Raw genomic sequence first — 22,846 nt, forward strand, 5'->3', positions numbered from 1 at the left:
AGCTTTTCATTGAATTCTGCACTCCCCAAAAATATTAGCAAATAAAGCAGTGATTTAGAATCCAAGTGAAGCCACATCACTTTCCTTCTCAGTGTTGCACAGGAACCACCTCAGAGCCTCCTGATCCTGCCTCTCATGAGCATTAACTCTCCCCCAGCACTCACATAGGCCTTGAGAGTCGGAGACACCAGCTAGAAAAACAAAGCTAGTGTATTGCTGAAGGACAAGAGTGACATTGTGACCAGGCTACAGCATAGCTCTCTTTAATAAACTTTCAACTAAAGAATGTTGGAATTCAATGTATGTCCATGAATTGCCTGTTTCAGTCCCTGAATGGGGAAAACTTGGCATTTCTTCTTTTCTCTCATTCACTAAATATTTATAGGGCTCCTATGTGCCAGGCACTGGGTGTTTTTTATTCTTCTTCCTTTTATTATTGTTCCCTGTCCTGTTTTCTTGGATTATTATTCTCTCCAAGTCTATGGGGATACGTGTAAAAGTATACGACAATGTGTCAAACCTGCAAAGCGCAGAGCACCGTCAGGGCTGTCAGAGCACTGCTCACACCCCGGAGAAGGAAAGACTGAGAAGGCGTGAAGGAATCAGGATGCAAGAGAATACCTGTGAGGAATAGTGTTTCTTACAATACTCATGTGCTTATTCATGCATTTATTTGTTCACTAAATATTTATTGAGTCCATTTGCTAGATTCTGGAGATATTCTGGTGAATACACAGATAAGGTCTCTACCTTCATTGAGCTTAAACTTGTTGTGGGACAATATTTTTGAAATATGAACCAATGTTATTTCTCCCAATAGTTCACTTTTTCTTTCCCTCCTCCCAGTCAAGTAGCTAGGCTATGCTCATTGCCTCAGTGGAGAGATGAAATAAGCAGAAAGCAGAGAATAAAAGGAGATTTCCTATACTTTAGGGGAATAGAAATGACATTAAGCATAAACAGTATGTTAGCATGAACGGACCACACCCATACAGACACCTCACTAGATGGCAAAGATTCATCTGAGCTGAAAGGGGGAAGAGAGATGGAGGGCAAGGGAATTGCCACAGAGGCCAGCGGGGAAAGGAAGGAGCACTCCAGACCTGAAAGGGCTGTGGATGAGCACAGCTGTATCTCAGCCCAGGGCCAGAGTGAGGAGAATTTGTGGGCACCAAGGAACCAGATGGCAACCAGGCTGCATTTACCCAACACAGAGGGAGCACCCACCACCTACACTGGGTCTATACAAACTATCCTTTCCCCAGGCATCCAAACTCCGTGCCCGCCTCTTCTTCCTGGGCACACAGTTATGCTCTATTTCCCAGCCTCCTTTGCAAAAAGATGAAGTCATATCATGAAGCAGGGAGTTCTGGCCAATGGTCTTGAGAAGAAGTGATATACATCATTTCCTATCCTGTCCATAAATACTTCCAATGCAATCCCCATGCTCCCTCTTTCCTGTTCTGCCAGGTATAAATGACAGGTTACAAGGCCACAGGAAATGGCAAAGCCAAAAGGTGGAAGGAGCCTGGGTCCCCAAGTCCCTTCTTGGAAGAGTCCCTGAGTTTCTGGTCCCACTCTGACCAGAAACATCTGTGTTATGTGAACTGAAGTTAATTTTTCTTGTTAAGCCACTAAAATGTTGAAGTTTGTTACAGAAATTTTAGCCTACTCTGACAAATATTCCAAGCAACGTCCCCAGCTCAAGTAACACTTTCCTGTCCCTGGACTTAGTTCACTCCTTACCCAAGTTAGTCCATGAGGATAGGTACCTCACTGCAAAATACCAGGACATGGTAAGCACCCTCCCCCAAAAGAAGGTGGGGCCCTCACAATCTACCACGTGGTATGATGATGAGAAAGGGAAAGGTCCTGCTCTTTTACTTGTGAAGCTAAACAGAACCTGCTTAAGATTTTCCCTGAGCTAGAAGAATTATTAAGCACACAAGCATCACAGTGTAGAAGGGGAAAGAAATATGCAACAAGCAAGTGTAGAGTTATATGCTGAGCTCCATGGAAGAAAAATAAAAATAATCTGGAGAGAATAATAGGTGAGGATATAACTTATATTAGGGAGGGGGAATGAGTGAAGACTTCTCTGAAGAAGGAACAGTTGAACCAAAACCTAAAGGGGGAATCACAGCCAAGCAGGTTAACAGCCAAGGGAATAGCATTCCAGGCAAAAGGAACAGAATGTGCAAAGGCCCTGAGAAAGGAAAGAGGTTGGCTTATGTGAGGATCTGAAATATGCCAGTATAGCTGTGACACAGAGAAAAGAGTATGATATGGGGATTCAGAAATAGGCAGAGGCAAATTCATATTGCCCCATGTAGACTTGGCTCTTGATTTTGCATTTTATTACAAGAGCCTGGGAAGGTGTTGAAATATTTTAAGGAGGGATCATGGTCAGGACTGCACTTTTAAAATATCAAACTGGCCAAGATGGAGGCTGGTTGGGAGGGAAGTAAAAGAGGAAGGAAAGAGCCAATGTAAGAGGCTATTTCAGCAATCCAGGCAAGAGATTAATGGTGTGTTGAATTAGAGGGATGGCAGCATGTATGTGGAGAGAATTGGATGAGTCTAAGATATACTTGGGAAGCTGAATAGAATGGAGCTCTTGCATTCAATATCTTTAAACTCTAGTGAGAGATGGGAGCAGGAATAAGTGGTACGAGACAGTTCTCAGCTGGGTGCTCTAAGGGTTGAGAGGATGTGGAAAATGACAGTAACAGCAGCTTCTCCTGTCTGAACCACCATAATTTGAGCAGGGTGGTTTGGAGGAGGTGGAGGCTGCAGGGAGAGCTGGGCTTGGAATCAGAAGGTTGTAGCCCAGTTGGGTAGGTGACTGTGTGCTCACTCAGTTGTGAGCCAGAGGGATAGAGCCCAATTAGGTAAGCGACTTGAAAACCTAACAAATAAGGCCTCTGCCTGGACATGATCTAAACACTATGGAGGAGGGTGGCACTCAAATAATTTCACCCTTTACCCATCCTTATTAGCTAATGATAATAATAATAAGAGGAAGAATAGCTAATATTATGGAGCTCTTTGTGCCAGGCCCTGTGCTAAGGAATGTGTTACAGTCTCTCATTTCAGCTCACTAGAACTTTAGTAAGATAGCTATAATTGTTACCACTGTTTACTAACACTAGTGCCTAGAGATTAGAACCTTGTCCAAGGCCATGTCTTTAGTAACTACAGTAGCATATATTCAAACCCAGCTCTGTCTTGACTCCAGAGCCAGGCTTCTACCTGTATCATCTAACATGTTGAGAAGGATTCTGAAGATACATTTGGGTTCAATGGGGCAAAGTCAGGTAGATGCAGTCTGGTCAGTCATGTATTTGCCACCTCTGTACCAGTACTGAATACTTCCAAAATATATCAATCCTATTTAAATAAAAGTATAATAGGGCTTCCCTGGTGGCGCAGTGGTTGAGAGTCCACCTGTTGATGAAGGGGACGCGGGTTCGTGCCCCGGTCCAGGAAGATCCCACATGCCGCGTGAGCGGCTGGGCCCGTGAGCCATGGCCGCTGAGCCTGTGCGTCCGGAGTCTGTGCCACAACAATGAGAGTCCCGCGTACCGCAAAAAAAAAAAAAAAAAGTATAATAGATGCTAGGATTAATAAATCTCTCTCTCCTAGCTGTCTTACTATAAAGTGAGTAACTGTAAGTACTGTAAGTACTCACTAACTGTCTTACTATAAACTTATAACCATCTGCCTTATTCTAAAAGATAAATCAATATGGATTTCATCCAACTTACAGTAACAAAAGAAAATTGTAATTATACTTTCTAACCTTATAGAATATCATATTCTAATATTTCTAATATGTCATTCTAATATGTCTAATGTCTGGTTATATTTTTCAGCCCAACTAACTAGAAAGAATATTGTTTGAAGAATCCAATACACAGAGGCCTCTAGACACCTTAACACAACAATTCTAAAAACATTATGAAATATTAAAAACCTACTTTGAGATCCTCTTCTCTTTAGAGCTCAACTGGAGAGTCACATCAGGCTAGAAAATGGTTCTGGGGCAAAGCCAAGCTTCGAGCTGTCAGGGAAAGGCTGCCTTGAAACAGAACTGCATCGTCTCTAGGAACTCAGTGTTAACTGGTAAAAACCAACATTGTTGTTCCTGAATGCTCTCATGAGAAAAGAGCATTTTAAACTACTAATGTGGTTTTCTTCTCCTCACCCCCTTTCCTACCCCCAGGGGAGAAAATGTTTATTCTTCTAATATAATTTCTTTCTTCTTTATGTCACCAACTGCCTCGTGATAGTATTACACTTGACCTCTCTTATTGAGAAGTTGCCAAGAACCAAAAGATAATTAGCTTAGTTTTTCAGACATATAAAAATGCCAGAGAGCAGACCATGCACATTTAATTGTAAATAGTGTCTGACTGCTCATATCTCAATGAAATTTTCTGGGGTTGTAAACAGTTTTGTATCTTAAAGGATGTTTTGTGCAATAGAATGTTTTGCTGAAAGGAGCTTGGTCCCTAACTTTTAGGGAATATAAGTGGGATAGGGCAGGGAATCAGCAGACATTCATGAAATGTCTACTTAGTCAGGCACATTGCTAAACTCTGAGGATACACAGAAGAGAACTGACAGTGTAATAAAGAAGGGAGAGAAGATCTGTACAACACCTCTTAGAGTGAGCAAAAGAGATTAGTATAGATATTAGAGTAGTTCTCGAAGTTGTGATCCCCAGACAAATAGCATCAGCGAGGAGCTTGTTAGAAATGCAATTCTCGGGCCCTACATGAACCCTACCGTGAGAGTGAGCCTAGAGATCACCCTCCAGGTGATTTTAATGCACACTAATATCTGGTAACCACTGGTTTAGCAAAAGAGATGACAATAAAGTGTAATTGCTTAGATCTTGTATGGGTTACTAATATCTAACCAAGAAATAATGAACTTAGATGCTGGGGCCATTCGGAGTGATGTAACCCAGCCCTTATGAGGCAGGTTTGAGGTTTCAGTCATGCCAACATCTAAGGCCATTCATGGGGTGTCCCTCCAGCTTTGATTCTTGATACATTTCTGTATTAGTTTCCTATTGCTGATGTAACAGATTACCACAAATTTAGTGACATAAAACAACAAAATTTATTATCTTTCAGTTCTGGGGGTCAGAAGTCCAAATTCAGTCTCATTGGCCTGAAGTCGAGGTGTAGGCAGATCTGCTTCCTTCTGGAAGCTGGGGGAAAATCCATTTCCTTGTCTTTTCCAGCTTCAAGAGGCCACTTGCATTCCTTGCCTAATGGCCCTGCATCACCTTGACCACTGCTTCCCTCATCACATCTCCTCTGACTCTGTCCTTCCCACCGTCTTCTTTATAAGGACCCTTGTGATTATACTGGGCCACCCACATAATCCGGGATAGTCTCCCCATCTCAAGCTGTTTAACCACATCTGCAATGATCCTTTGGCCACGTGGGTGGCATACTCACAGGTTCCTGGGATTAGGACATGGACATCTTTGAGGGGCGTTATTCAGTCTCCCACAACTTCCCCTTCAGTGTTGTTGGGAGAGCAGGGAAGAGGGATGGGGCAGGAGGTATTGAGTTAAAGAGTTTATAGGTGGATAGGATTAATAAGTTAGTTCATGTTAAATAAATAAATAAATAAAGTCTGTGGGTTCTGGAAAAAAAATAAGTTATTTCAGTTGTTAGGTTGTTTCACTGTGTTGGGTAGCCATTTCTCCAATAAAATCTCAGTCAAGCATGCGTGGCTGGGGGCACCCAAAAAAAGCGGAGTCAGTATGGTCAGCAAGGCCCAGCCCTCCTGAGCAGGCCTGCTTATCCCTGTGTTCACCTGTCTACTGGACATCACTTGGGCAGACCCAGAACTAAACTCTTCATTCCTCGTCCCTGTCCTGCCACACCCACCCCAACCTGTTTTTCCTCCATGAGTCCCCAACCCAGAAATCTACACCATATCTTAGGCTCCTCTTTCTCTTTCACTCCAAAACCCCCACCCCCACCCCAGCCACCCCACATCAAATCAGCCACTGAGTTCTATCAATCCCACCTCCCAGATATCTCTCTTCATCTTCCACCACCCTGACCAGGCTTGTCTCAAGGGGCTCACCATTCCTTACCCCAAGTTTTTGCAAGGGCCTCTTAACTGGCTCCCCTGGCTCTGGGAGTACCACCTTTATCACCACTACTGGGAGAGTATTTCCAAAACATAAATCTGTCACCCTTTTTCTCTGCTGCTTAAAACTCCCTAATGCCATCTTAGAATAAAGACCAACCCCTTAACAAGGTGGTTAAGGCTCTTCAAGAGCACCCTTAACTTACCTGGTCAGCTTCATGTTAGCCATTCCCTCAACAAATTATTTACAGATCCCAGAATGTACCTTGACCCCTCACACCTCCTACCTTTTGGACAGGCTCTTTTCTTTGCTGGAACATCCTCATTCAATTCTGTACCTGGCTGGAGTGACAACTCTTTAAGCCTTCCTCTAGGCATATTGCCCTGGCCTCTTACATCTAACTTAGCACCAACTACTCACCCTGGAAGCACTTATTACCCTAAATTACAGTTGATGATTTAATTGTAATCATCTCTCAGACCATTAGACTGTGAGTTCCTTAAGTGTAAGGATTATTCCCAGGGCCCAGCATAGTGCAGGTCACACAGTAATTGTTCAATACATTTCTTAGTTGAATTGAGATATTACATTGGGAAATGCTAGCTAAGAAAACAAAAAGGAGTGGAAGTTAGGAGGAGAGTTAGGATAGAGTCCTAAGTGCCTAGTAACTGGAGCAGATCAGAAAATTTTAGGGGACACCCATTGGGACATATACCCATGAGGACATAAAGAATAAAAAGAAAAGATTTTCAACAATCTCAGCTGTTCCTGAGGATCAAAGCCAGAGAATAGACAAGTAAGAAAGCCACCCATGCCATTCAACACAGCAGCTTCAAGTGGAATATAGAAGGTACAGAAGAAGGTGAGGGAAGATGGTCCGGCTTACAGGGTGTCAAGTACTTTACTGTGCTTGAACTTTACTGTGCATCACAATGTGGGGAGACCTTATTCAAAATGCATATCCTGGTCCAATCAGTCTGGAGGTGGGGGACCTCAGAATCTGCATTTTTAACAAGCGTTCTGACCAGTCACTTTGAGAAACACTTGAATATGTTGCAGTAAGATACTGACTATAAACTACATTCTAGAGAATGTTGAGATAAAAAAGGAAGAATATGGGCAGTATATAATTTGAGGGTGTTAGGTAAAAATGTCAAGAGGTGTGTATCAGTAACAGCCAACCACTAGGAGATGTGTGTGTGCACACACTTACACACACAGGGATTTGTTATGGGGATTTGACCTTACGGAATTATGGGATCTGCACAAGCAGTCTCTGTGAGGCTGTCTTTGCGTCTGGAGCTGGAGCATGAAGTCCACAGGGTAAATAGAAGGGAAGATGGATGGAAAGTGGAGGAGATCAAGAGCAGGCCAGAGCCCACAAACATGAGCTGGAGCCCCACAAGGATGGACTGAGACCCATGTCATTTCTCGCTGCCTCTGAGTGGTGTGGTGTTGTCCCAACTTCACAACTTCAGAAGTTGGAACCTTCCTAATGGAGCTAAATTCATACACCTGGCCTAGGAATGGGAGCACGGAAGGAGGGTCCAGGGGAAGGTAGGGCAGTTGCAGACCAGGCTGCTGCCTCACGGCAACCACGGCAACTGATAAGTGGCAACGTGTGCAAGCTACAAAATGGCTGCTTCTTCACTTCCACCCACCCAATCTCCCACAAGAGTCTCACTTTGGCCCAGATAACTAAAAATATACAGGGAGGAGAATTCTGGGAAATGCAGTTCAGCTTAGTCAAGTTAACACATTACAAACCCACCACAAGGGTGTGTGTGTGTGTGTGTGTGTGTGTGTGTGTGTGTGTCTGCGTGTGTCTCTGTGTGTGTATGTCTGTGTGTGTAAAGAAAGGACAGGGATCACCAGATGGAAAGGCTGGGGAGTCAATTAAGAGGGATAGTTGATGGAGCAATAGCCCAGCAAAATAAGGAAGGCAAGGGGTCTGGGCTTTGATGTTTGAAAGGAGGGACATCCTTCCTCTATCATAAATAGAAAGAAGCAGGGTAACAGAAAAAGGGAGGGCAGGGCTGGAGTGGGGAGGAAGTGGGGTATCTTGCACCAAAGCACACTTGTTAGAAGAAAAGGAAAGGAGGCAGACAACTTGAGACCCCTTGTGGGGAGCACGGCCCTTCTCAAAGATAAAGAACAACTTGTGTCACTTTCATTCTGAGGGTCCTCACATAAGAAAACTTTCAAGAGCAACCAACTCAAAGAAAATTTGAAGTCTTCTGGTTGTGGATACAGGATGAACTAATGTTCTTCCAAAACCCAAACTGTGACATAATTTTGAAATATGGTTATTAAGCACATCACTGTGAAGTTAAGGATGGTTACAGAGCTCACATCTTAGCATATGGTCTGCTTCTTCCTCGTTGAAGTTGTTGGCAGCATAGCTGCTCACAGCTTGGTGTGCTGTGCTAGCACCAGCATGAGAATTTAAGGAATGCCATGCCATGTCAGCCAGTCCATCTAAGATTTCTGGCAGAGAGAGGCCCCAAGGGGAACTTCATGGGCAAGGCAGAGCTCTTCTTTAAAACTTAAACCTACAAGTTAAGGATGTACCCAAACGCCAACAAAACTTCCCTAATCTGAGTCTGTTGTGAATGAATGGCCTAATTCACCTTCGGCCAATTTATTGTCTTCACTTCTTCTTGGGGTAGTGATTTCTCTTAGTTTACTTTCTATGCAAAATGGAACAGTTCCTCTTTTTATTAACTTTAACTCTTCTGGTTTCAGGCTTCAAAGAAGCCCCCCAGCTCTAATAGACAAAATTTGATGAGCAAGACCCATTCAAACTCTCCTTACTTGATTTTATGAAATTCTGGTCATGTCTCCTTGACCTTTTACTTTCTGGACTAGAAAACGTTTGTTTGTTTGTTTTTTTCTCTGGAAAAGAATCCATTTGGAGAAAAGAATTAGACTTGAATATAGATTATCTGGACTTCACTTGCAGTTTTTCTACTTGCTTGGGCAAATTAATCTCTGAATCAGTTTCTTCATCTTTAAATGGAGATATCAACAGGTACCTCACATGTTAATTATAAGGATTAAATGAGCAAATACAGGTATTAGGGCATAAGCTAAAAAGAACCTAAAATATAGAGGCTTAAATAAAACAGAAATCTGTTTCTTATGTAGTATTCAGAATTAGTGGCTGGTAGGTGTCTCTACATTCTCAATATACAGCTCTCATTTGTGGATGGGTCATCTCCCAGCCAGCAGTGTGGAGGACAGAGATAGTGGTGGGAAAGAGCTTCCTTTTTAAGGTGTGACCCAGAGACCACACACATCACGGTTGTTTATACCCCACTGGCCAGAATGTAGTTATGTGGCCACATCTAACAGCTAGGGAGGCTGGGAAATGTCTCTATCTGGATGGACATATGCCCAGTTAAAATTGTGGGGAAGTGGTTTGTTATTAAAAGGAAGGATAGAATGGATATTGGGGGATAATGAGCAATTTATATCAGCTACCCTGTCACTATTACATAGATTTCTATTATGGTTTAAAAAAATATGACCTTCTATTTCTCATCTCCCTTCCTATGGACAAAGAATCCCATATAGCCTGCAACTTGAAAGAATAGAAGATGAGTTTTTTGGAGGCAGAGAACTATGTCCTACTCATCTCTACATCTTCAGAACCTAACACAGAATTATTCTTAATAAATGTTTATCAAAGTGAACAATCATAATCATTCCTAGAGCCCCCATCTGGGTTAAACCCTTTTTGTAACATGTGGATTGTAGACTTTCCACCTGTAATCAGCTGTATATATGCCATATATATAACACTATTGGCTTCACCTACCATATGATCCAGTAGTTTGCATAGTGAAGCACTTAATATGTTCTTGGTGTGTTGTATTTTTGAGGAGAAAAGAGTAAAATCTAAAAAAAAAAAAAAAAAAAAAGCCTAGCTCCTAAAGCAAGGTCATGTTCTCTCAAGGTGACTATTTAAACCAAACATGAGGCCATTAACTTTAAAAATGTTTACTATTCATTTTCTTGGCAATCAGAGGAAACCTGACACAGAAACAGCCACTGGGAGCCATAGTCTGGTGTACTTAGCTATGTGATAATATCCTGTAAACCCCCTTTCTTCATAACTAGTCCCAGAATGGAATTGTTTTGCCTGAGGTTGGGGAAACCAACTGAAAGTTTTCACAGAATCTCAAATCTTAGATTCTGCCAGTTATGTGTAGTTGCATAAGGTGAGTAGTGTGGGGGAAAATTGACTTAGCTACATAGAGGAAGGAAATATACCTGGAAAACAGAAAAGAACTTAACATTATTGGGCATCTATCCCATATCTGACATTGTGCTAGAATGTTATTTAATTTAGTTCGGATAACAAGTTTAAATGAGATAGGCTTTGTTACATGAAATTTAAGGTTAAAGAAGTTAAATAACTTATAAAAGATCACTGTTGCACATTGGGTTTCTAGGAAGCAGACACTGAGACAGAGATTTGTGTTCAGCAAATTTATAGAGCGTATCCTCATGATTAATACCTAGAGAAGAAGGGAAGGAAGCAGGGTTGGACAGAGGGAGGATATGGGCTTCGATGCAGTCTCAGTGAGGCCTCAGCTGATCCCATGGGGAGCCCTAGAGCTGTGATGGCCCTTAAGAGTTGTTCCAAGTTGGGGTGAGGGGGCCAGGATTTTATACTCCATGACAACAAGTTGGATGCAATCTATAGCACTTGCAGCAGCAGGAGAAAATAAATTCTTCAGTCCTAAATAGGGATCCGAGCAACACAACTCAAATTCCGCTATAGTTAAACAGCTTGGAAGTAACAAAGTCAGAATACAAACACAGCTCTGACACCAAAGCCCATACACTTTTCTACTGTGCTTGCCCCAATAGGCAATCAGCTAGTTGGTTACTTATACATTCTAACATTTTAGAAAATGGTAAACAGGAAAATAATTTGCATTCTGGTTCTGGAAATATGGACTTCGTGTCTTACATCATGAGATTTTTCCAAGTTTTATGTAAATAATGCAACCTTGGATCCACTGTTTTTTATGATTAACACCTTTAATAAGGTTATACACAAAAATTTCCTTACTTCTTAAACTAGATCCAACCAAAACAATAAGTATGCTAAAGACTTAAAACATACTCTATCTAGGCTGATTCATTTGATAACTTCCAAATGCTTCATCTTAGAATTCTCTTAGAAATCGGGAATCATTGAGTAGCATAATTTGTGTCAGATGTGTGGCATTTGTTTCTAAATATATTTGATCACCTAAGGCCTAATGTTTAAGTTCAGAACTCCCAGGAGAAAAAGATGTACAAGGATTCAGAAAGACAATAAAATGCATATGCCTCTCACCTTGACATGGAAGCCTGAAAAGTATAGCTAAAATTTATCAGCCATGTTCTTCAACTTGAAAGTTATCATGACTGAGCCAAAGTAAAACCCATGGTAGATAAAGCATTCATCCATTCTCTCTGTTTACAGAGAACCTATGCCATACAAGGATCAGTGTTAAGTACTCTAAGCATCCTGGCCCTGACTTAGCTCTTTCAGAGAAATTTGATCAGCTTTCCAGCTGCATCATAACAATATCTTTTTGCTGTCTTGTTTTAGAACAAACATTCTATGTAACAAGTGAAGCCAAATATCCTTGTCAAATGTTTTCATGTATATACAATTATATATAATGTTTCATATATATATTTTACATATGTAATTATGTCTAATGTTTAGATGGTACAAAGTTCTGCAATTTGTGATTATGGAAATCAAAAGAACTGGCATTTTTGTTACAATCTCCCTTTCAAGCTAGCACAAGAAAAAGCAAGTCATGTATTTCAAAGTATACACTGAAAAAGATTAAAATTAAGAACATCTGGAAAATTTTTCACTTGTATATGGCATTGTATTATAATTGGGTCCTGCCGTCCTCCACAGTATCCCAGACACTGAAATGTTTTCTTTCTTCTAGTACAGTGGTTCTCATAGTGAGGTCCCTGGACCTCCAGGCATCAGCATCACCTGGGAACTTGTTAGAAATGCAAATTATTGGGTCCCTCCACACTCTCCTAAATCTGCAACTTGGGAGGTGGGGCTGAGCAATATGTGTGTTAATAAGCCCTCCAGGTGATTCTGGTACATGCTCATTTCAGAACCATGGTTGTAAGATTACACATTAAACTATGTTTTTCAATTCCCACTCAATATATGTTTATTTGGAGTCATGTAATAAGTGCTATACATTATTCAACCTTTGTCACTGGCACTTGTGCATCATGTCTCATTATTTTAAATACATATTTACATAATACTGCATATTATGTATGTTGGACGCAATTGTGTTTTCACAAGCTCTCCAGGCAATTCTGATGCATGCTCAAGTCTGAGAGGCACTGCTCTAACTCATTATCCTTTAGTCCTGCCCTAAACAGAAACCTGGCATGATCCACAGCAATAAATATAAATGGTGTACTCATCTTTAAAGAACAAGAGGCAAGCAAAGATCTAAGAATTCTTGGCAGCACAGAGCATAATTTTGCATTTCCAAGCAATGAAATGCATCAGCGAGAGTGGCAAATTCTGCATAAACATTTGGGTTTGAATCTCCATTCTTTAATCTCCTGGCTGTTGCTTCTCAGGAAATCATTTAATCTTTACAATAGTTTGTTTCCTTGGAGGGCTTTGCCTTGGGCATCTTTATGGTGCCCTCCAGCTCTTATGTTATGATTCCAAGCACCTCAATCAATATGTATATTATCATTTTCAGAGATACCCATATTTTCCCATTTCATGCTGTTACTCAAAAGCATATCAAAACTCTTAGAACTCATGATAAGAATACAACCCAGTTAAAAAGTGGGCAAAGAATCTGAATAGATATTTATCCAAAGAAGATACACAAATGGCCAATAAGCACATGAAGAGATGCTCAACATTATTAGCCCAGGGAAATGCAACTCAAACCCACAATGAGATACCACTTCACACATGGCTGTTGGGAATGTAAAATGGTGTAGCAGCTTTGGAAAACAGTTTAGCAGGTTCTCAAAAGACTAACAGACTTCCCATATGACCCAGCAATTCTACTCCTAGGTACATACCAAGAGAATTGAAAACATATGTCTATGCAAAAAGTTGTATGCAAATGTTTATAGTAGCATTATTCAGAATAGCCAAAAAGTGGAAACAATACAAACATCCATCGATGAATGGATATATAAAATGTGATGTATCTATACAATGGAATATCCTCCAACAATAAAAAGGAATGAAGTAAGGATACATGTTACAGTATGGATGAAACTCAAAAATATTATATTAATTAAAAGAAGACAGTCACAAAAGACTACATATGATTTCATGCATATGACATTCCAGAATAGGCAAAACTATAAAAATCCGTAGATACAGAAAGAGTCGTGGCTACCTAGGGCTGGCAATGCTGAGGGGAAATGGGGGAGGGAGGTGACTGTTAATGAAAAAAAAAGTTCTGAAATTGATTGTAGTGCTGGTTGCACAGCCCTGTGAATATACTGAAAACCATTGAATTGTACTCTTTAAATGGGCGAGCTGTATGGTAGGTGAATTATATCTCAATAAATCTGTTACCAAAAAATAAAAGAATATTCTCTCCTGGTCAATTTCTCCCCTTGTCATATCAAATGGCCATCAGTGAGACTAAACTATTGTCTTTATGAGTATAATAGTCTGGAATGAAGTACCATCCTACTGTTATTTAAGTCACTATTGGAATACTCAAGCAATGTATTAGATGCAATGTAGATTGGTCAACTCATGATAATTCTGTTACTTTTAGTCAAACCTAACTCCTAACAAAAGGCATTTACAAAGATAAATGCTAGAAGCCATCTCTTTTATTATTATACTGTAAATGACCATTGCAAATTAATGGCACACTTTGAACTGGGCATAAACAGGACATCTACAGAATGAGCAAACATTTCTCAACTCTTTCTTTAATCCTTGAATTCATTCAGTGTGAATTCTAAAAGTGGATGTGAGGGGGTTACAAAAAGGAAACTTTCTCTCTTCTGAAGCTCACTGCCTTTTTAAGTTACACACACACAAATGGTGCTTTGAAAACTTCAGCTAAATTATGCACATGAAAATAAACAACAATCTAGAAAGCAAATTCCTAAAAGACTACATTGATGAGGCTAATCACAATAACAAATTGGGCTTACAGAGCATGCTGAATGTCTGTGGACAATTAGCCCTACCTGTTTTATTTGCTCAAGTTTCAGGTAGACCAAAAGACATTCCTTGTGAAAGTCTCCATGACTAATTTTTCCTTAATCAAATCAGGAATGCAAATTTCCTTTCCTAATAAATAGCACAGAGCCAGAGGACATAATTTTCACTATCGAAAGGACTCTGGATACATGAGGACATTTCAGAAATCTGGGCCAAATGGTATTTTAAGACTTTAAGAGCTAATAAGAATCTGTTATGTTTAACTGCACATTACAGTGAAACAAAATCTTTAAGCTGTGAGAACATAAATAGTTGATTGCTGCTGGTTAATTATGGCCTAGCCTATCAGACTGACAAAAAAATCACATCTTCAGAGACTGCTGTTTGTATAATTGTTAACATTTGAGGGAATGAGGAGCTGCTTTAAAAAGCTGAAATTTATATAGATTCTATCCTTATGAAAATGTAAGCAGGCATACATTTTTGCTTATAACTTCATCAACATACCCCAAGAGGGTTCCACGAAACCCCCTTTCGTGAGTTTAAGAACCCACGAAAACTTGAAAAAAGAACTAGAGATAGCACGACACACCCATGGCCATAATAAAAAAAACTTCAACAACACCAAATGTTAGCAAGGAAATGGAAAAACTGGAATTCTCATATACTTTGGGAAACCATTTGGCAGTTTCTTAAAAAGTTAAACATGCAACTACACTGTGATTCAACAATTCCACTCTTAAGTATTTACCCAAAAGAAATGAAAACATGCATCTATACAAAGTCTTATATGAGACTGTCCTTCGCCCATTCTTGATAGCTAAAAACTAGAAACAACCCAATGGCCATTGACAGGAGCATGGATAAATAAATTATGTTATATTCATACAATGGAATCCTATACAGAAAAATATAAAAGAATGTGCTACTTATATCCACAACAATGTGGCTAACTTTCAAAAACATTATCCTGAATGAAAGAAGTCAAGCACAAGAAAGTATGAAGTTCTAGAACAGGCAAAACTAACACATTGCAGTAGAAATCAGAAGAATGGTGTTTCTTAAGGGTGTGATGGACTAGAAGGGGGTACATGGGATCTTTATGGGTGTTGGAAATGTTCTATATCTTGATGGAAGTATGGGTTACATAGGTGTATGCATTTGTCAAAATTGATTGAACTGTATATTTAAGATCTATGTGTTTCAATTCATGGAAAGTATACTTTAATAAAATATTTTTTAGAAACAGAGATGAATCAGGGATCTGTAAGTATAAGTAAGAGAATTCAGACTTTTTTACGACATATTTAGGCCAGTATTAGTAAAAGCACTGGAAGAGATAGTACTGGAGAAGCACTGGAGAGAGAGTATTGCTTCTTTAAATTGATTGCTGTTGTAGAAATATGACTGTATTTTGTAGTTTATTTAGCATTTTCCTACATCTTTCATTTGATTCTCATGGAAGCTCCATGGGGGAGGTAGTATGATCACCCTCCCCATTGTGCAGATGATAAAATTGAGGTTCAGAGAGGTTGAGGGTTCTGTCCAAGGTCACACAGTCCATTTGCAGCAGAGCTAGGGCCAGAACCCCTATTTTCTAAAGGAGGTTTAGTGCTCATTTTACCTCTACATTTTTAGAGCCAGAGAAATAACTGAGTTAGATTCTAGAACATGGATATTACTTAGTGAATTAAAAATCCAATGAATTTGACACACATCATTAAGAGGTTCTAGCCCCTTGTTTTTAGGGTTCAATAATACCTTGTTCACTGAAAAAGCATGGCTGGACCATGCCAACAACTCTCTGGGTTAGTGTGAGTTTCTCTGTTACTCACTATCAAGTTTCACTAATCATTTTAAGGATACATGTAATTAAGAGGTACAGGTGAAGCAGGGAGGAGTCCAGGATACGGAGGGTGGTTCCCCAGGTCCTCTCTTCCTACATCAGACATGTACTCTTTAGCCCATGGCAGAGACGTGTGGATTACCTTACACAACAGGGAGACTGTAGGTTATGAATCATCTCTATTTTTACCCAGATCATTATGACTTAAATGGAATCCTCCAGGGAGCCATGATTCATAACTCAAAGACTCTAAATTAGTCTTCCATAAGCAATCCTAATCCAGGATCAATTTTGCTAAAAGCGTTCCATAAATGGGGTGTCTCTTGCTAGTCAGTCTCATTAGTTTATTTACCAGGAGCCCGATTATCAGCATGTTCATAAAGAGATTACATTGGGTCACTTATTTTCTTTATCTTCCAGGGGTGTCCTCCTGGTTACATGAGATAAAGGATGATAGGCTAGCTGCTTAATTTCTTCCCCCAAGACTGAAATCCAAGTGATACACCACAGACCACAGTCCAGTGCTGCCACCACTTATTTCTCGGAATTTCGTATCATAAGGAGGCTTTTCATGATGAGACTGGAGGGCACAGAGCTGGTGAGGCACATGTGAGCAGAGCCATCCCAAGGACCAGGTAACTAGGCCATGATGCTGGCAGTGATTTAGAGGAGTGAGTGATGGGGGGACTAGTGCTATATAAGTAAAAAAATTAAATGTTGGAGTCCACTTTTTTTTTAACATCTTTATGGAGTATAATTGCCTTACAATGGTATGTTAGTTTCTGCTTTATAACAAAGTGAATCAGTTATACATATACATATGTTCCCATATTTCTTCCATCTTGCAACTCCCTCCCTCCCACCCTCCCTATTCCCCACCCAGGTGGTCACAAAGCACCAAGCTGACCTCCCTGTGCTATGCGGCTGCTTCCCACCAGCTATCTATTTTACGTTTGGTAGTGTATATATGCCCATGCCACCCTCTCACTTTGTCACAGCTTACCCATCCCCATCCCCATATCCTCAAGTCCATCTTCTAATAGGTCTGTGCCTTTATTCCCGTCTTGCCCTTACGTTCTTCATGACCTTTTTTTTTTCTTAGATTCCATATATATTTGTTAGCATACGGTAATTGTTTTTCTCTTTCTGACTTACTTCACTCTGTATGACAGACTCTAGGTCCATCCACCTGACTACAAATAACTCAATTTCATTTCTTTTTATGGCTGAGTTATATTTCATTGTATATATGTGCCATATCTTGTTTATCCATTGATCTGTTGATGGACACTTTGGTTGCTTCCATGTCCTGGCTATTGTAAACAGAGCTGCAATGAACATTTTGGTACATGACTCTTTTTCAGTTATGGGTTTCTCAGGGTATATGCCCAGCAGTGGGATTGCTAGGTCGTACGGTAGTTCTATTTTTAGTTTTGTAAGGAACCTCCATACTGTTCTCCATAATGGCTGTATCAATTTACATTCCCACCAACAGTGCAAGAGGGTTTCCTTTTGTCCACACCCTCTCCAGCATTTATTGATTGTAGATGTTTTTGATGATGGCCATTCTGACTGGAGTGAGATGGTATCTCATTGTAGTAATGATTTACATTTCTCTAATGATTAATGATGTTGAGCATTCTTTCATGTGTTTGTTGGCAATCTGTATATCTTCTTTGGAGAAATGTCTTTTTAAGTCTTCTGCCCATTTTTGGATAGGGTTGTTTGTTTCTTTGATATTGAGCTGCATGAGCTGCATGTAAATTTTGGAGATTAATCCTTTGTCAGTTGCTTCATTTGCAAATATTTTCTCCCATTCTGAGGGTTGTATTTTCACCTTGTTTCTGGTTTACTTTGCTGTGCAAAAGGTTTTAAGTTTCATTAGGTCCCGTTTGTTTATTTTTGTTTTTATTTCCATTACTCTAGGAGGTGGGTCAAAAAGGATCTTGCTGTGATTTATGTCATAGAGTGTTCTGCCTATGTTTTCCTCTAAGAGTATGGTAGTGTCTGGCCTTACATTTAGGTCTTTAATCCATTCTGAGGTTTTTTTGTGTGTATGGTGTTAGGGAGTGTTCTAATTTCATACATTTACATGTAGCTGTCCAGTTTTCCCAGCACCACTTATTGAAAAGGCTGTCTTTTCTCCACTGTATATTCTTGTCACCTTTATCAAAGATAAGGTGACCATATGTGCATGGGTTTATCTCTGGGCTTTCTATCTTGTTCCATTGTTCTATATTTCTGTTTCTCTGCCAGTGCCATACTGTCCTGATTACTGTAACTTTGTAGTATAGTCTGAAGTCAGAGAGCCTGATTCCTCCAGCTCTGTTTTTCTTTCTCAAGATTGCTATGGCTATGTAGGGTCTTTTGTGTTTCCATACAAATTGTGAAATTTTTTGTTCTAGTTCTGTGAAAAATGCCAGTGGTAGTTTGATATGGATTGCATTGAATCTATAGATTGCTTTGGGTAGTAGAGTCATTTTCACAATGTTGATTCTTCCAGTCCAAGAACATGGTATATCTCTCCATCTATTTGTATCATCTTTAACTTCTTTCAACAGTGTCTTATAATTTTCTGCATACAGGTCTTTTGTCTCCCTAGGTAGGTTTATTCCTAGATATTTTATTCTTTTTGTTGCAATGGTAAATGGGAGTGTTTCCTTAAATTCACTTTCAGATTTTTCATCATTAGTGTATAGGAATGCCAGAGATTTCTGTGCATTAATTTTGTATCCTGCTACTTTACCAAATTCATTGATTAGCTCTAGGAGTTTTCTGGTAGCATCTTTAGGATTCTCTATGTATAGGATCCTGTCATCAGCAAACAGTGACAGCTTTACTTCTTTTCTGATTCGGATTCCTTTTATTTCTTTTTCTTCTCTGATTGCTATTGCTAAAGCTTCCAAAACTATGTTGAATAATAGTGGTGAGAGTGGGCAACCTTTTCTTGTTCCTGACCTTAGTGTAACTGTTTAGTTTCTCACCATTGAGAATGATGTTGCTGTGGGCTTGTCATATATGGACTTTATTATGTTGAGGTAAGTTCCCTCTATGCCTACTTTCTGGAGGGTTTTTATCATAAATCGGTGTTGAATTTTGTTGAAAACTTTTTCTGCATCTATTGAGATGATCATATGGTTTTTCTCCTTCAATATTTTAATATGGTTTATCACATTGATAGATTTCCGTATATTGAAGAAACCTTGCATTCCTGAGACAAACCCCACTTGATCAGGGTGTATGATCCTTTTAATGTGCTGTTGGATTCTGTTTGCTAGTATTTTGTTGAGGATTTTTGCATCTATATTCATCAGTGTTACTGGCCTGTAGTTTTCTTTTCTTGTGACATTTTTGTTTGGTTTTGGAATCAGGGTAATGGTGGTGTCATAGAATGAGTTTGGGAGTGTTCCTTCCTCTGCTATATTTTGGAAGAGTTTGAGAAGGATAGGTTTTAGCTCTTCTCTAAATGTTTGACAGAATTCACCTGTGAAGCCATCTGGTCCTGGGCTTTTGTTTGTTGGAAGATTTTTAATCAGAGCTTCAGTTTCAGTGCTGTGATTGGTCTGTTTATATTTCTTCCTGATTCAGTCTCAGAAGGGTGTGCTTTTCTAAAATTTTGTTCATTTCTTCCAGGTTGTCCATTTTACTGGCATATAGTTGGTTGTAGTAATCTCTCATGATCCTCTGTATTTCTGCAGTGTCAGTTGTTACTTCTCCTTTTTCATTTCTAATTCTGTTGATTTCAGTCTTCTCCCTTTTTTTTTTTTTTTGGTGAGTCTGGCTAATGGTTTATCAATATTTTTTATCTTCTCAAAGAACCAGATTTTAGTTTTATTGATCTTTGCTATTATTTCCTTCATTTCTTTTTCATTTATTTCTGATCTGATCTTTATGATTTTTTTTTCCTTCTGCTAACTTTGGGGGCTTTTTTTTTTTGGCAGTACGTGGGCCTCTCACTGTTGTGGCCTCTCCTGTTGTGGAGCACACGCTCTGGACACGCAGGCTCAGTGGCCATGGCTCACAGGCCCAGCCGCTCTGCGGCACGTGGGATCTTCCAGGACCGGGTCACGAACCTGTGTCCCCTGCATCGGCAGGCGGACTCTCAACCACTGCACCACCAGGGAAGCCCTCTTTGGGGACTTTTTTGATCTTCTTTCTCTAATTGCTGTAGGTGTAAGGTTAGGTTGTTAATATTTGAGATTTTTCTTGTTTCTTAATGTAGGATTGTACTGCTATAAATTTTCCTCTTAGAACTGCTTTTACTGCATCCCATAGGTTTTAGGTTGTCGTGTTTTCATTTTCATTTGTTTCTAGGTATATTTTGATTTCCTCTGATTTCTTCAGTGATCTCTTGGATATTAACTAGTGTATTGTTTAGCCTCCATCTGTTTGTATTTTTTACAGTTTTTTTTCCTGTAATTGATATCTAGTCTCATAGCATTGTGGTTGGAAAAGATACTTGATACAATTTCAATTTTCTTAAATTTATGAAGGCTTGATTTGTGACCCAAGATATGAGCTATCCTGGAGAATGTTCCATGAGCACTTGTGAAGAAAGTGTATTTTTTTTTTGGATGGATTGTCCTATAAATATCAATTAAGTCCATCTTGCTTAATATGTCATTTATATCTCGTATTTCTTTATTTATTTTCATTCTGGATGATCTGTCCATTGGTGAAAGTGGGGTATTAAAGTCCCCTACTATAATTGTGTTACTGTCAATTTTCTCTTTTATGGCTGTTAGCATTTACTTTATGTATTGAGGTGCTCCTATGTCGGGTGCATAAATATTTATAATTGTTATATAATCTTGGATTGAAACCTTGATTATTATGTAGTGTTCTTCTTTGTCTCTTGTAACAGTCTTTATTTTAAGTCTATTTTGAAAAAAAAATAATAAAGTCTATTTTGTCTGATATGAGAATTGCTACTCCAGCTTTCTTTTGATTTCCATTTTCATGGAATATCTTCTTCCATCCCGTCACTTTCAGTCTGTATGTGTCCCTAGGTATGAAATGAGTCTCTTGTAGACAGCATATATCTGGGTCCTGTTTTTGTATCCATTCAGCCAGTCTATATCTTTTGGTTGGAGCATCTAATCCATTTACATTTAAGGTAATTATCGATATGTATGTTCTATTCCCATTTTCTTAATTGTTTTGGGTTTGTTATTGTAGGTCTTTTCCTTCTCTTGTGTTTCCTGCCTAGAGAAGTTCCTTTAGCATTTGTTGTAAGGCTGGTTTGGTGGTGCTGAATTCTCTTAGCTTTTGTTTGTCAGTAAAGGTTTTAATTTCTCCATTGAACCTGAATGAGATCCTTGCTGGGTAATCTTGGTTGTAGGTTTTTCCCTTTCATCACTTTAAATATGTCCTGCCACTCCCTTCTGTCTTGCTGAGCTTCTGCTGGAAGATCAGCTGTTAACCTTATGGGGATTCCTTTGTATGTTATTTGTTGCTTTTTCCTTGCTGCTTTTAATACTTTTTATTTGTATTTAATTTTTGATAGTTTGATTAATATCTGTTTTGGCATGTTTCTCCTTGGATGTATCCTGTATGGGACTCTCTGAGCTTCCTGGACTTGATTGACTATTTTCTTTCCCATATCAGGGAAGTTTACAACTATAATCTCTTCAAATATTTTCTCAGTCCCTTTGTTTTTCACATCTTCTTCTGGGACCCCTATCATTCGAATGTTGGTGCATTTAATATTGTCCCAGAGGTCTCTGAGAGTGTCCTCACTTCTTTTAATTCTTTTTTCTTTATTCTGCTCTGTGGTAGTTATTTCTACTATTTTATCTTCCAGGTCACTTATCCGTTCTTCTGCCTCAGGTATTCTGCTATTGATTCCTTTTAGAGTATTTTAATTTCATTTATTGTTTAATTCATCATTGGTTGTTTGCTCTTTAGTTCTTCTAGGTCCTTGGTAATGTTTCTTGTATTTTCTCCATTCTATTTCCAAGATCTTGGGTCATCTTTACTATCATTACTGTGAACTCTTTTTCAGGTAGACTGCCCATTTCCTCTCCACTTGTTTCGTCTGGTGGGTTTTTACCTTGCTCCTTCATCTGCTGTGTGTTTCTGTCTTCTCATTTTGTTTAACTTACTGTGTTTGGAGTCTCCTTTTCACAGGCTGCAGGGTCATAGTTCCCATTGTTTTTGGTGTCTGTCCCCAGTGGCTAAGGTTGGTTCAGTGGGTTGTGTAGGCTTCCTGGTGGGGGGGACCGGTGCCTGTGTTCTGGTGGATGAGGCTGGATCTTGTCTTTCTGGTGGGCAGGACCGAGTCCAGTCGTGTGTTTTGGGTTGTCTGTGGCCTTATTTTGATTTTAGGCAGCCTGTCTGCTAATGGGTGGTGTTGTGTTTCTGTCTTGCTAGTTGTTTGGCATAGGGTGTCCAGCACTGGAGCTTGCTGGTCATTGAGTGGCGCTTGGTCTCAGCGTTGAGACAGAGATCTCTGGAAGAGCTTTCGCCGTTTGATATTACATGTGGCTGGGAGGTCTCTAGTGGACCAATGTCCTGAACTCGGCTGTCCCACCTCAGAGGCTCAGGCCTGACACTCGGCCAGAGCACTAAGACCCTGTCAGCCATATGGCTCAGAAAGAAACGGAGAAAGAACGAAAGAAAAGGAAGGAAGGAAGGAAGGAAGGAAGGAAGGAAGGAAGGAAGGAAG

The sequence above is a fragment of the Monodon monoceros genome, unplaced genomic scaffold (assembly GCF_005190385.1).
Source record: "Monodon monoceros isolate NGI ecotype Baffin Bay Population unplaced genomic scaffold, NGI_Narwhal_1 Super_Scaffold_11, whole genome shotgun sequence".
In the NCBI taxonomy this organism is placed as follows: Eukaryota; Metazoa; Chordata; class Mammalia; order Artiodactyla; family Monodontidae; genus Monodon; species Monodon monoceros.